General features: G+C 46.0%; 1 protein-coding gene across 1 annotated transcript in view; it reads left to right on the top strand.

Annotated features, from left to right (window-relative positions):
- Positions 1-12,752, top strand: part of GRIN2A (glutamate ionotropic receptor NMDA type subunit 2A) — a 995,689-nt gene that overhangs the window by 956,071 nt on the left and 26,866 nt on the right. The window lies entirely within an intron of this gene.

The raw sequence follows: 12,752 nt of genomic DNA, 5'->3' as shown, positions 1-12,752 counted from the left end.
GTGTTCCAGGAAAAGCTGGGTTGCTGAAGATAAAACAGCTGCTGTGGATACTGGCTGGAACCAGACTGTTGTTAGCACGGAGTGGATACTGGCTGGAACCAGTTAAATAATAAATGAACTTGGGAGCGATGAAATATGAACTGAAATGTAGAACTTGAGAGCGGAGAAATAATAATACCGGTGGAGAGTGGTAAAGTGTAGAAAGGACACCGGCCCTTTAAGGGAAGCTGTACTCTGCTGGAAGCTGAGCTGGAAGCAGGTAATGTTGTAGCTGGAAACAGATGAATCCACAATGGATTGGAGAGTCAGGCTACACCGCAGGTGGAATGCTGGTGCGGGTCTCTATGGTGGAAGTCTTGAGACAGGAGCTGGAACCTGGAAGACAATCACAGGAGAGAGACAAACAGGAACTAGGTTTGACAACCAAAGCACTGACGCCTTCCTTGCTCAGGCACAGTGTATTTATACCTGCAGCAAGGAAGGGATTGGCTAGGCAATTATGCAGATTAACAATACAGACAATGGATTGGTGGAAATGATCAGCTGACAACATCCAAGATGGCTGCGCCCATGCAGACACTTGGAGGGAAGTTTGGTTTGTAATCCATGTGGTAATGAAGACAGTAATGGCGGCGCCAGCCACCGGAGACAGGAGACGCCAGGCTGACAAGTGCACATCCAACCACGCGGACACAGCGGAGGCCGCGGCTGACGTAATCGCCACTCTGACACTCTGCATGCAGAAGCTCAGGGATGGCGGCGGAGGCCGCGGGAGACGCCATGCCAGATGTATTATGGCGTTACTGTGACAGCGTCTCAGAGAGACAGGAGAGGATGCAGGGATGTGAACATTAGGATAACAGATGGGATCCGGTCCTGGAGCGCTGAGCCAGCCTTAGGAGGCATCTGATGGGTAAGAAGTGGCGTCCAGATACCCGGATCGTGACAGCACCCCCCCCTTTAGGAGTGGCCCCAGGACACTTCTTTGGCTTTTGAGGAAACTTGGAATGGAATCTCCGGACCAAGGCAGGAGCATGGACATCAGAAGCATTGGTCCATGAACGTTCCTCAGGGCCATAACCCTTCCAGTCAATAAGATACTGTAGTTGACCGTAACGGTGACGTGAGTCCAGGATCTTGGCCACTTCATACTCAACGCCTCGTTGAGTTTGGACTTTCGGAGTTGGAGGAAGTGAGGAATGAAACCGATTCAAGATCAGCGGTTTCAACAGGGAAACATGGAATGTCCTGGGTATTTTTAAGAAGGGAGGCAACTGGAGTCTGTAAGCAACAGGATTGATGACTTGTTCAATCTTGAAAGGACCGATATAGCGAGGTGCAAACTTCATACTGGGAACTCTTAACCTCAAATTCTTCGTGGATAACCATACCCGATCACCCACCTTGAGAGCAGGAACTGCTCGACGCTTCTTATCCGCAAACTTCTTGTACCTGAACGATGCCTTGAGCAGAGCTGATCGTACGCTCTTCCAGATATTGGCAAACTGATGCAAGGTGATATCCACTGCGGGAACAGAAGTTGCTGGAAGCGGTTGGAACTCAGGGACTTTAGGGTGGAATCCAAAGTTAGTGAAGAATGGTGTTGAAGCAGATGAAGAATGATACTGGTTGTTATGACAGAACTCGGCCCAGGGAAGTAATTGAACCCAGTCATCTTGAGAGGAGGACACATAGATGCGGAGGAAGGCCTCCAAGTCCTGATTCACCCTCTCGGTTTGACCATTGGTCTGAGGATGGTAAGCCGTGGAAAACTTTAGCTTGACTTGGAGGACTTGACATAAACTTCGCCAGAATTTGGCTGTGAATTGAACTCCTCGATCTGAGATAATTTCTTCAGGAAGACCGTGGAGTCGGAAGATCTCTTGTATGAATACTTGAGCCAACTTGGAAGCTGACGGAAGACCGGTGAGAGGAATGAAGTGTGCCATCTTGGTGAACCGGTCAACTACCACCCAGATGGTATTGAACTTGTTGCACATGGGTAAATCCGTAATAAAATCCATCGACAAATGGGTCCAAGGTCGACGGGGAACAGATAGTGGAACCAGTTGCCCCGCAGGCGACTGGCGGGATACCTTATGTTGAGCACACTTTGGGCAAGATGCAATAAACTCCAAGACGTCCTTTTTCAGAGTTGGCCACCAATAGGACCTAGAGATAAACTCCAGGGTTTTTTGGATACCTGTATGTCCGGCAAAACGGGAAGCATGGGCCCAATGCATGAGCTTCTTCCTTAGCATCGGTTTCACAAAACTTTTCCCTGATGGGGGCGTAGAGTCCATCCCTACCGTGGAGAATGCCAACGGATTTATAATAGGATGCTTGTCTGAAGACTCTGACTCATTTTCTTGCTCCCATGAGCGGGAAAGGGCATCGGCCTTGCGATTCTGAGAGCCCGGACAGAACTGGAGTTTAAAGTCGAACCTGGAAAAGAAAAGTGCCCATCTGGCCTGACGAGGGTTGAGACATTGTGCGCCTTTCAGATATAAAAGGTTCTTGTGGTCTGTAAGTATGGTGATTGAATGAGAAGCTCCCTCCAACAGATACCTCCACTCTTCAGAGCGAGCTTGATGGCTAGCAACTCATGGTCGCCAATGGCATAGTTGCGCTCAGCTGGGGAGAACTTCCGGGAGAAGAAACTGCAAGGGTGTAAATGGCCATCTTTAGCCCTCTGAGATAACACCGCTCCTACTCCAACGGAGGAGGCATCCACCTCTAAGATGAAAGGAGAGTCGATGTCAGGCTGTTTCAGAACAGGCGCAGAGATGAACCTTTGTTTTAAAAGATGAAATGCTTGCATGGCTTCTTCAGACCACTTGGACGGGTTAGCACCCTTCTTAGTGAAAGCAGTAATAGGCGCCACAATGGTGGAAAAGTCTCGTATAAACTTTCGGTAATAGTTGGCGAACCCTAAGAACCTCTGGACCCCTTTGAGGGTTAAGGGTACCGGCCAATTTTGGATTGCTTGTAGTTTCTCAGGATCCATCTCTAGTCCGGAACCGGACACAATGTACCCTAGAAACGGAATGGACTTGACTTCAAAGACGCATTTTTCTAATTTGCAATAGAGATGATTGACACGGAGACGGGACAGAACCTCTTTAACCCAAAAACGATGTTCCTCTAAATCGTTGGCAAAAATGAGGATATCGTCTAGATAGACCACGACATGACGGTATAGAATGTCTCTGAAGATCTCATTGACAAAATGCTGGAAGACTGCTGGAGCATTGCTTAATCCGAAGGGCATGACAAGGTACTCATAATGTCCGTCACGGGTGTTAAAGGCGGTCTTCCACTCGTCACCCTCACGGATCCGGATGAGATTGTATGCACCTCTCAAGTCCAGCTTTGTAAAGATGGTAGCTCCGCTAACTCTGTCAAAGAGCTCAGTAATCAGGGGTAAAGGATAACGGTTCTTGATGGTAATGTCGTTCAAACCTCTGTAGTCGATGCACGGCCGCAGACCACCATCTTTCTTTTTTACAAAAAAGAAGCCTGCGCCGGCTGGAGAAGAAGAAGGTCGAATGAACCCCTTTGCTAGGTTCTCTTTAATATATTCCTCCATAGAATGCGTCTCAGGCAGAGACAACGGATAAGTTCGGCCTCGAGGTGGAACCTTCCCTGGAACGAGATCAATCGGGCAGTCCCATTCTCTATGAGGAGGAAGGATATCAGCAGAAGCTTTACTGAACACATCCGTGAAATCTTGATATGGAGGAGGTGGAACATCAGACGACCTGGGGGAGGAAGAACAGACAGGCAATACTTTAAACAAACATGTCTCAGCACAGGAGGAACCCCATGCCAGGATTTGCGTAGTCGTCCAATCAATTGTAGGATTGTGAAGACGGAGCCATGGAAGGCCCAGGACCACAGGATGTGTGGCTCTTGGAATCACTAAAAAAGAAATAAGTTCGGAATGAAGAACTCCCACTCTCAGACGAACTGGTAGAGTCCTTAAAGAAATAACTGCATCAAAAATTTTGCTGCCATCCACGGCAGTTAAAGAAATGGACGAAGGAAGTCTCTCGGTGGGTAGGGACCACCGTTTAACATAGGCTTCGGTAATAAAGTTCCCAGCTGCTCCGGAATCAAGGAGGGCAATGACGTTCCGATAACGTTGAGCAACTTGAAGCGAGACTGGGAGATTACAATCTTGAGGAGATGGAGAGGAGATCATTACTCCTAGCCGGCCCTCTCCTTGGCGAGCTAGGATTTGGAGTTTCCCGGACGTTTGGGACAGGCATTAATGGTGTGAGACGGAGCTGCACAATAGAGACAGAGAGACTCGGAGAGACGTCTTCGGCGCTCAGCAGGAGTTAAACGGGAACGGCCAAGTTGCATGGGCTCATCTTTAGATGGTGACAGTTGACGAGGAGGAGGAGCAGAAGATTTTGGAGCAGATGATCTTCCACGCTCAGTTGCTCTCTCTCTGAAAAGTAAATCAACTTTCGTGCAGAGTGAGATTAGCTCATCTAACTTAGAAGGTAAGTCTCTGGTAGCTAACTCATCTTTAATACGCTCAGATAAGCCATGCCAGAATGCAGCATACAGGGCCTCGTCGTTCCATGCCAGTTCGGATGCCAGGATCTGGAACTGTATCAGATATTGTCCTACAGTACGTGACCCCTGGCGTAAACGGAGAATCTCGGATGAAGCTGAGGTTACCCGGCCTGGCTCGTCGAAGATGCGCCTGAATGTTGACACGAAGGCAGTGTAGGAAGATAGCAGGGTGTCGGACCTCTCCCATAACGGTGATGCCCAATCAAGGGCTGAGCCACTGAGAAGAGAAATAATGTAGGCAATTTTTGTACGGTCACTGGGAAAATTGCCAGGTTGTAGCTCAAACTGAATCTCACACTGGTTGAGAAATCCCCTGCAGAATCTTGGAGATCCGTCAAATTTTGCTGGCGTTGGAAGATGAAGACGTGGAGCAGAAATGGGTAAGGTGGGTGGGATTATAGCTGGAGTCACTGTGGTTGACGCACCAGACGCGCCTGATCCACGGAGAGTTGTCTGAATCCCATCCAGCCGAGTAGAGAGATCCTGGAGACAGCGGATGATGTGGCCCTGTGCAGCCTCCTGATGTTCTAGTCGGGCTGCCAGTTCTTGCATCGGCCTGGCCACTTGATCCTGGTCTCCGGCTGGATTCATTAGGTCAGTGCTTACTGTCACAACTGAGGGCCTGAGCTGACGGGAGGCAGCCTCAGTTGTAGGGGCTGAGATGTACCGGAACCTGGGAGGTTGTATCAGACCCCTGGACATGTAAGTAACATGAATAATAACTGCCCGAAGGCGTGACCACGACAACTTGGATAAAAGTCAATGATGTTTATTATGACAACTCCGCAACACAGTAGCAGTAAAAGAAAACGTAAAAGTCAGCAAAGAATAAATACAGTTCCTGGGTACTACAGGATGGCAGGAGCCACAGGGCACTGGTAGTGTGAGATAGTTCTTATGATCTTCTAGATGGAAAGTCCTTACCAGGCCCGACTGTAGCAATGGAGATAACCCAGGATTGTGCCAGCTGGTGTTCCAGGAAAAGCTGGGTTGCTGAAGATAAAACAGCTGCTGTGGATACTGGCTGGAACCAGACTGTTGTTAGCACGGAGTGGATACTGGCTGGAACCAGTTAAATAATAAATGAACTTGGGAGCGATGAAATATGAACTGAAATGTAGAACTTGAGAGCGGAGAAATAATAATACCGGTGGAGAGTGGTAAAGTGTAGAAAGGACACCGGCCCTTTAAGGGAAGCTGTACTCTGCTGGAAGCTGAGCTGGAAGCAGGTAATGTTGTAGCTGGAAACAGATGAATCCACAATGGATTGGAGAGTCAGGCTACACCGCAGGTGGAATGCTGGTGCGGGTCTCTATGGTGGAAGTCTTGAGACAGGAGCTGGAACCTGGAAGACAATCACAGGAGAGAGACAAACAGGAACTAGGTTTGACAACCAAAGCACTGACGCCTTCCTTGCTCAGGCACAGTGTATTTATACCTGCAGCAAGGAAGGGATTGGCTAGGCAATTATGCAGATTAACAATACAGACAATGGATTGGTGGAAATGATCAGCTGACAACATCCAAGATGGCTGCGCCCATGCAGACACTTGGAGGGAAGTTTGGTTTGTAATCCATGTGGTAATGAAGACAGTAATGGCGGCGCCAGCCACCGGAGACAGGAGACGCCAGGCTGACAAGTGCACATCCAACCACGCGGACACAGCGGAGGCCGCGGCTGACGTAATCGCCACTCTGACACTCTGCATGCAGAAGCTCAGGGACGGCGGCGGAGGCCGCGGGAGACGCCATGCCAGATGTATTATGGCGTTACTGTGACAGCGTCTCAGAGAGACAGGAGAGGATGCAGGGATGTGAACATTAGGATAACAGATGGGATCCGGTCCTGGAGCGCTGAGCCAGCCTTAGGAGGCATCTGATGGGTAAGAAGTGGCGTCCAGATACCCGGATCGTGACACAAAAGTCGGTGGCACAAACACCTGGCACATCTAGGAGTGGCACTGCAGCGGCAGACAGGATGGCAGTTTTAAAAACTAGGCCCCAATGAGCACATAATGCAAAGAAAAAAAAGAGGTGCACAGAGGTCGCTGAATGACTAAGCTAAGCGACACAAGTAGGCGGCACAAACACCTGGCCCATCTAGGAGTGGCACTGCAGTTGCTGACAGGATGGCAGTTTGGAAAACTAGGCCCCAAAGAGTACATCATGCAAAGAAGAAAAAGAGGAGCAATATAGAATTGTCTTGGGCCCTCCCATCCACCCCGGCCCTCCTACCCACTGATATGTTGTTTAAACAGGACATGCACAGTTTAATAAACCCATAATTTCAGCGACAGGTGGTCCCCCTGGAAAAAGCTCGCCAAGTTCTCCGAATCATAGCTAGCTACAAACATACCACCTACATATTTGGTGACTTTTCACATTATGAGAAAAGGCAAGAGGAACAGGACAGTGTCAAGAAGGTGATTAAAAATTAGAGAGGCACATGCAATCGGAACAACACACAGGCTTTCACCTCCACTCCTATATTGGTGTGGAACAGAAAGGACTTCAACCAAGCAAATATATAATTATTAATTACCACATTACTGGACAAACTGAAAAACTAGGGGCCAAAGCCTCCAAAATTGTACCCCCTTCTCCATGTTCAGGGATTAAGATAATCTCGGATTTAATGGTGGGATGCAAATAAACTGGTGTATACCACAGGATCAAGATTGGATACTTTCCTCTCCAGAGTCTGGAGACTTCGTTTGTCAAAATCTCATGGGTTTCTTTGTTTTCCTTTGTTATTGCATTTTCATTGACATATTTTGTGGCAGATGCTTTATTTTTGTTTTTCACAGCTCGCAGTTACATGCATGTGAGCATACCTGTGTGTTCCAGTTACATGCATATGCACAATACCTGTGTGTCTAGTTTATTTTATTCATTTTTTTTTTAAATCAGCCCCTTAGATGTTTTAGCAGCCCTTTCTGAGCCCCCACAGCATCCCTGGATGGGGTAAGTTGAGTTCGGGTGGGTTCGGTAAAGTACTAAGCACAACTGTGCAGTAAATTATTTTGTTATTGAGCCCCTGCCCTAGTGGAGTTTACCACTCTACAGTCCAAACTAATTTTATACTATAAGTAGGACTGTGAGAGGAAGCAATGCTAACCTCTATGCCCACAGCATGCCTCAGCCTGGCAAGCCAGACATCTTCCTGGCTGTAAGCCAGCATGAGGCTCCATACTGGGCCTTATTCAGTAACTGTTTGTGCCTCACAGAAGCTCCTGGCCCATCTAGTGCTGCAGTGCAATGGAAAGCTGATGCAATGCAAGATTACTGAAACTGTTCTTCTAACACCGCAAGGTCTTGCGATAACCCTACTCTTTTCTTAGGAAAAGAAGATCCCTGTACTACAAATGTGCATCTTCTAAATAAATAATCCCAAAATGTGAACATTAATAATAAATCAAAATTAGGGTTGACTAATTGGAGACATGCATTTGAGTGAGTCCCTAACATGAAATAATTGAGAAAAAACTCTTTCTAATGCTCTGGCAGAAAACATCATGTTTACCTCTCTGGCAGTTGCGCTGGATTATGATTCAGTCTCTTCTGAGTCACACTGACTTTGGCCACAAATGTGTTCTCCCCACTTTATTTAAAAACATTTCGGCAATTTCCAGTCCCACCTTTGTGACTAGTTTTCACAAATCTGTTTGTGATGTTGAAGCTTGTTTCATACTACTCTAGGCTTTCATTTAAACCTAGGATCAAGTACAGCAGCACCCCTGGACTTATACAGCATAGGCAGCACCTCTGGAGAATTATACAGCACAGCAGACAGGCAGTGGGGAAGCACCCCTGGACTGATAGGGCAGAGGGGCAGCACCCCATATAGTGCAGCAGCCCTGGAATGATGTGGCAAAGAAAAGACGTGCAAGATGGAATTGTCCTTGGGCCCTCCCACCCACCCTTATGTTGTATAAACAGGACGTTCACACTTTAACAAACTAATCATTTCAGTGACAGGGTCTGCCACACGACTGTAGCTCAAATGATTTGTTTGTTTGGGCCCCCACCAAAAAAGAAACAGTTAATCTCTCCTTGCACAAACTGGCTCTACAGTGGCAAGATGTCGTCCTCATTCTCAGATTCCCCCCCTTCAGTGTTTACATCCTCATCCACACAGAGAAAAATAAACAATGACTTATGATGAATGCACTGCAGGTGACGTATAAGGGAGGATGTTAATAGGTGGTTAATGTCCTTACCCCTACTTATTATGGATTGATAAAGGCAACAGATGGCTTGACACCTGTTGTCTGGATTTGTGGAGAAATAATTTCACACCAAAGAGTTGGCTATTTTGGTATTTTGCCCAGGCATGACAATGGACTTTTTCAGCCCTGGTGCCTTATTCAAACAAACTACATCACCATCAGAATCCTCATTGTCATCTTCCTTCGCAGCACCAGCTACACCCATATCTTCTTCATCCTGGTGTACTTCTACAGTGACATCCTCAATATCAACAACTGGACTGGCGGTACTCCTCCCAACACTTACAGGGCGTGTGCAAATTGTGGTAGGAGTCTCGTCTTTCCATACAGTATTGTGAAGGTCAGGACTAGCCATCGCAACTGCTGACAGTGCCAGCACCCATGTATTATCACAACACACCTGTAATTTTACAGCATACAAGACAGGGCCAGTGTACATTTATTTTCACTGCACCCCTTTATTTTTACAGCATACAAGACAGGGCCAGTGTACATTGATTTTCACTGCACCCTAGAATTATTACAGCATACAAGACAGAGCCAGTGCACACTAATTTTCACTGCACCCCTGAATTTTTACAGCATACAAGACAGGGCCAGTGTATATTGATTTTCACTGCGCCCTAGAAATAATACAGCATATAAGACATGGCCAGTGTACATTTATTTTACTGCACCCTAGAATTATTACAGCATACAGGGCCAGTGTAAGATTATTTGAACAGCAGCACCCCTATATTTTACAGCATACAGGAACAGTGTGTTTTTAATTTTTAACAACTGCACCCCTGAATGAATTTTTACAACATGCAGGGCCAGTGTAATGTTATTTGAGCAGCAGCACCCCTATATTTTACAGCATACAGGAGCAGTGTGCTTTTAATTTTAACAGCACCCCTGAATTTTTACAACATACAGGGCCAGCAGCACCCCTATATTTTACAGCGTACAGGTGCAGTGTGCTTTTAATTTTTAACAACTGCACCCCTGAATTACAGGGCCTGCAGCACCCCTATATTTTACAGCATACAGGAGGACAGTGCCCCTGCGTCCTGTACAACACAGTGACAGCCAGGACAGCAACACCAATGTACAGCTGCAGCACCTGGCCATAACAGCACATGAAACACCAGTGACAGTTGAGACAGTAATTAATATACAGTAGTATGCATCATTCTCCAAGGGCTGATTTTTTCACTCTAAGTGTAAAATTCAATCCTAGTGATGTTGCAGGAATAAGAGAGCTCACCAGCTGGCAGGGTTAGTGTAAGAAGGTGTAATTTTGTGTGACCATAGTTGACAACTTTTTCATAGTTAACTTGGTGTGTGTGCTATGTATGTCATGTACTATGTACTATGGGGCAGATGTATAAAGCCTGGAGATGGTACAAGGAAGTGATAAACCAGTGATAAGTACTAGGTGATAAATGCACCAGCCAATCAGCTCCTAACTGTTAATATACATATTGGAGCTGATTGGTTGGTGCATTTATCACCTTGCACTTATCACTGGTTTATCACTTCCTTATGCCTTTTCCATGTTAATACATCTGCCCTTATGTGTGCTATCGAGCATGTTGCTCCTGTTATGATTTTGCTTATTATGAGATTGAGCATAGGGGGTCATTCCGACCTGATCACACGCTAGGTTTTTAGCTGCGCTGCGATCATGTCAGAACTGCGCCTTCATATGCACTGTACTGTGTAGGCACGTCGCATGGGCACAAAGCGGATTGTTGCTTTGCGATGGGATTTATGAAGAATCCATTTGCACGGACGATCGCAAAGAGATTGACAGGAAGAAGGCATTTATGGGTGTCAACTGACCATTTTCTGGGAGTGTTTGGAAAAATACTGGCGTGTCCAAGTGTTTGCAGGGTGGGTGTCTGACATCAATTCCAGCACCGGACATGCTGAAGTGATCGCAAGGGCTGAGTAAATTCAGAGCTGCTCCAAAACTGCACAAAATGTGCAGCTCGGCTGCACATGCGATCACACACTTGCAAGGCTAAAATACACTCCTCTGTGGGCGGAGACTATGCATTTGCACGGTTGTAAAAAACAGCTAGTGAGCGATCAACTAGGAATGACCCCCATAGTTCATTGTGTCAATGTTCAAGAAAGATCAACATCTCCAACCATTGTCTGTCCACATCCTACCACATCTCAGCCTACCCTAAATGCAGGCATTTGGAATGAAGACCAGAGAAAACTGGGCAGATACATCAATATAGAGGAGTTGTGCTAATGTCCTAATTGAAGTGATATAACTGTAAAAGTGGGAGAGGACACAGAAGGAGTCACCAGTAGTGGCCTCTCAGCTGTCAGTGCTTTCATCCGCATTGTCACAATACAAAAAAAAGGTCTGACTGTAGTGCCACTGCTGGCAGCAGTCACATCTGTTGTTGGTGCCACTGTACTTCTCTCAACCATGTAAGTGCCCGTGAGGAATGGATGACAATGTGACCTCTTCCAACAGTGTAACCATATTAGCAACAGACTCCCGTGAGGAGCCAGGAGGTATCAATTTGTGACAAACAGTATTCATGTGAACTGGGTCAGAAATGTGTTTCATAATCTTATGATCTGGGGATTGTATTACAGTATATGGCATAATCATGTGAACTAGAGGCATCAATTTATGGCATCATCATGTTAATTGGGGGATGCATCAATTTGTGCACAATTATGTGTACTGGGGGCAGTAATGTGTGGCATAATGATGTGATTGAGTGATTTAGTGGAATTGGCTGCAATAAGGGCCACCAGCTAAAATTTTAACTAGGGCACCAAATTCGTTAGGACCAACTCTGGTGTGAATAAAATTTTGTACACTGTCTAGAGCTTTGTGTAGTCTAAGTTATCTGCACTAGCTGTGAATAAAAGTATTGAAGCATGGTTAGATTTTAAAGGCATACTATACAAAGTCATATTATCCAATATTATTAGGCAATCTAGGCTCAAGCCTTAGGCCTAGTGTGGATGTGCATTGCGCTGATCCATTTTTATGTGTCTACTTTGGTTTGGTGAATGTAAAAGGGAAAGGGAGCCAAACTAGTGTCTTGGCTAGGCCCCATAAATTTTAATAAACCACTGCTATTATGCTGTACATAAATGTTCATGCCTTTTTATTTACATATAGAATAGTCTTTAGTTGAATCATGCTATCTTATAGAAACTAGTTAATTAATTGATTATTTTTTAAAATATAATAGAAAATTGATTTTTGTACACTTCCAATTCAAATTTCTTCTTGCATGTAGTGTCTTTTTGAAATTTCCTTTATTAGACTGATGCTGGGTGCACACTAGGCCGACATATCAAACTTCCAGCTGATCTTCTGTACCGTACTATCTGACGATCAGTAAGTGCATATACACTTACCAATCGTTGGCCTGATGTGTCGTGACTTACATCACAACATGTTCCCATCTAATTGCCTCTGCAGCTGGCCACCTGTACACACAGCGTGATGTGAAGATATATCTACAGATATATTGTCCATCGGCTGAGCTGCGAACTGCGTTGTTCACCCCTGCAGACATGCCCATGATACACTGGCTGTTCAACTGAACGGCCGATCTATCGGCTAGTGTGTACCCAGCATAAAGGCCTGTTTCTGAGTTGGACACTTCGATAATATGCCAATAACTCAGACCATCTCCATGCATTAGAATAGCCATCGCCCTGTCACCATCAAGCAAGATATTTGTGAAACAGTGCATCTCACTCGCAACTGCAACTTGGGACTCAGGACATATGCGCATTCCAACATAGATGCATGCACAGTAGAATAAAATCACTCAGCTGCATGTGACATCGATATTACAGGATGTACAACAGAATCAGGCCCTTACTGACCTCACATAAGCAGATGGACACATTTTGAATATACAGTAGTCAAGAAAATAATACAAAACCACAGATATTTGGTTC

The sequence above is a fragment of the Pseudophryne corroboree genome, chromosome 7 (genome assembly GCF_028390025.1).
Source record: "Pseudophryne corroboree isolate aPseCor3 chromosome 7, aPseCor3.hap2, whole genome shotgun sequence".
Classification (NCBI taxonomy): domain Eukaryota; kingdom Metazoa; phylum Chordata; class Amphibia; order Anura; family Myobatrachidae; genus Pseudophryne; species Pseudophryne corroboree.
Note: the sequence above shows the minus strand (reverse complement) of the source record. Positions and strands in the feature narration are given on the sequence as shown.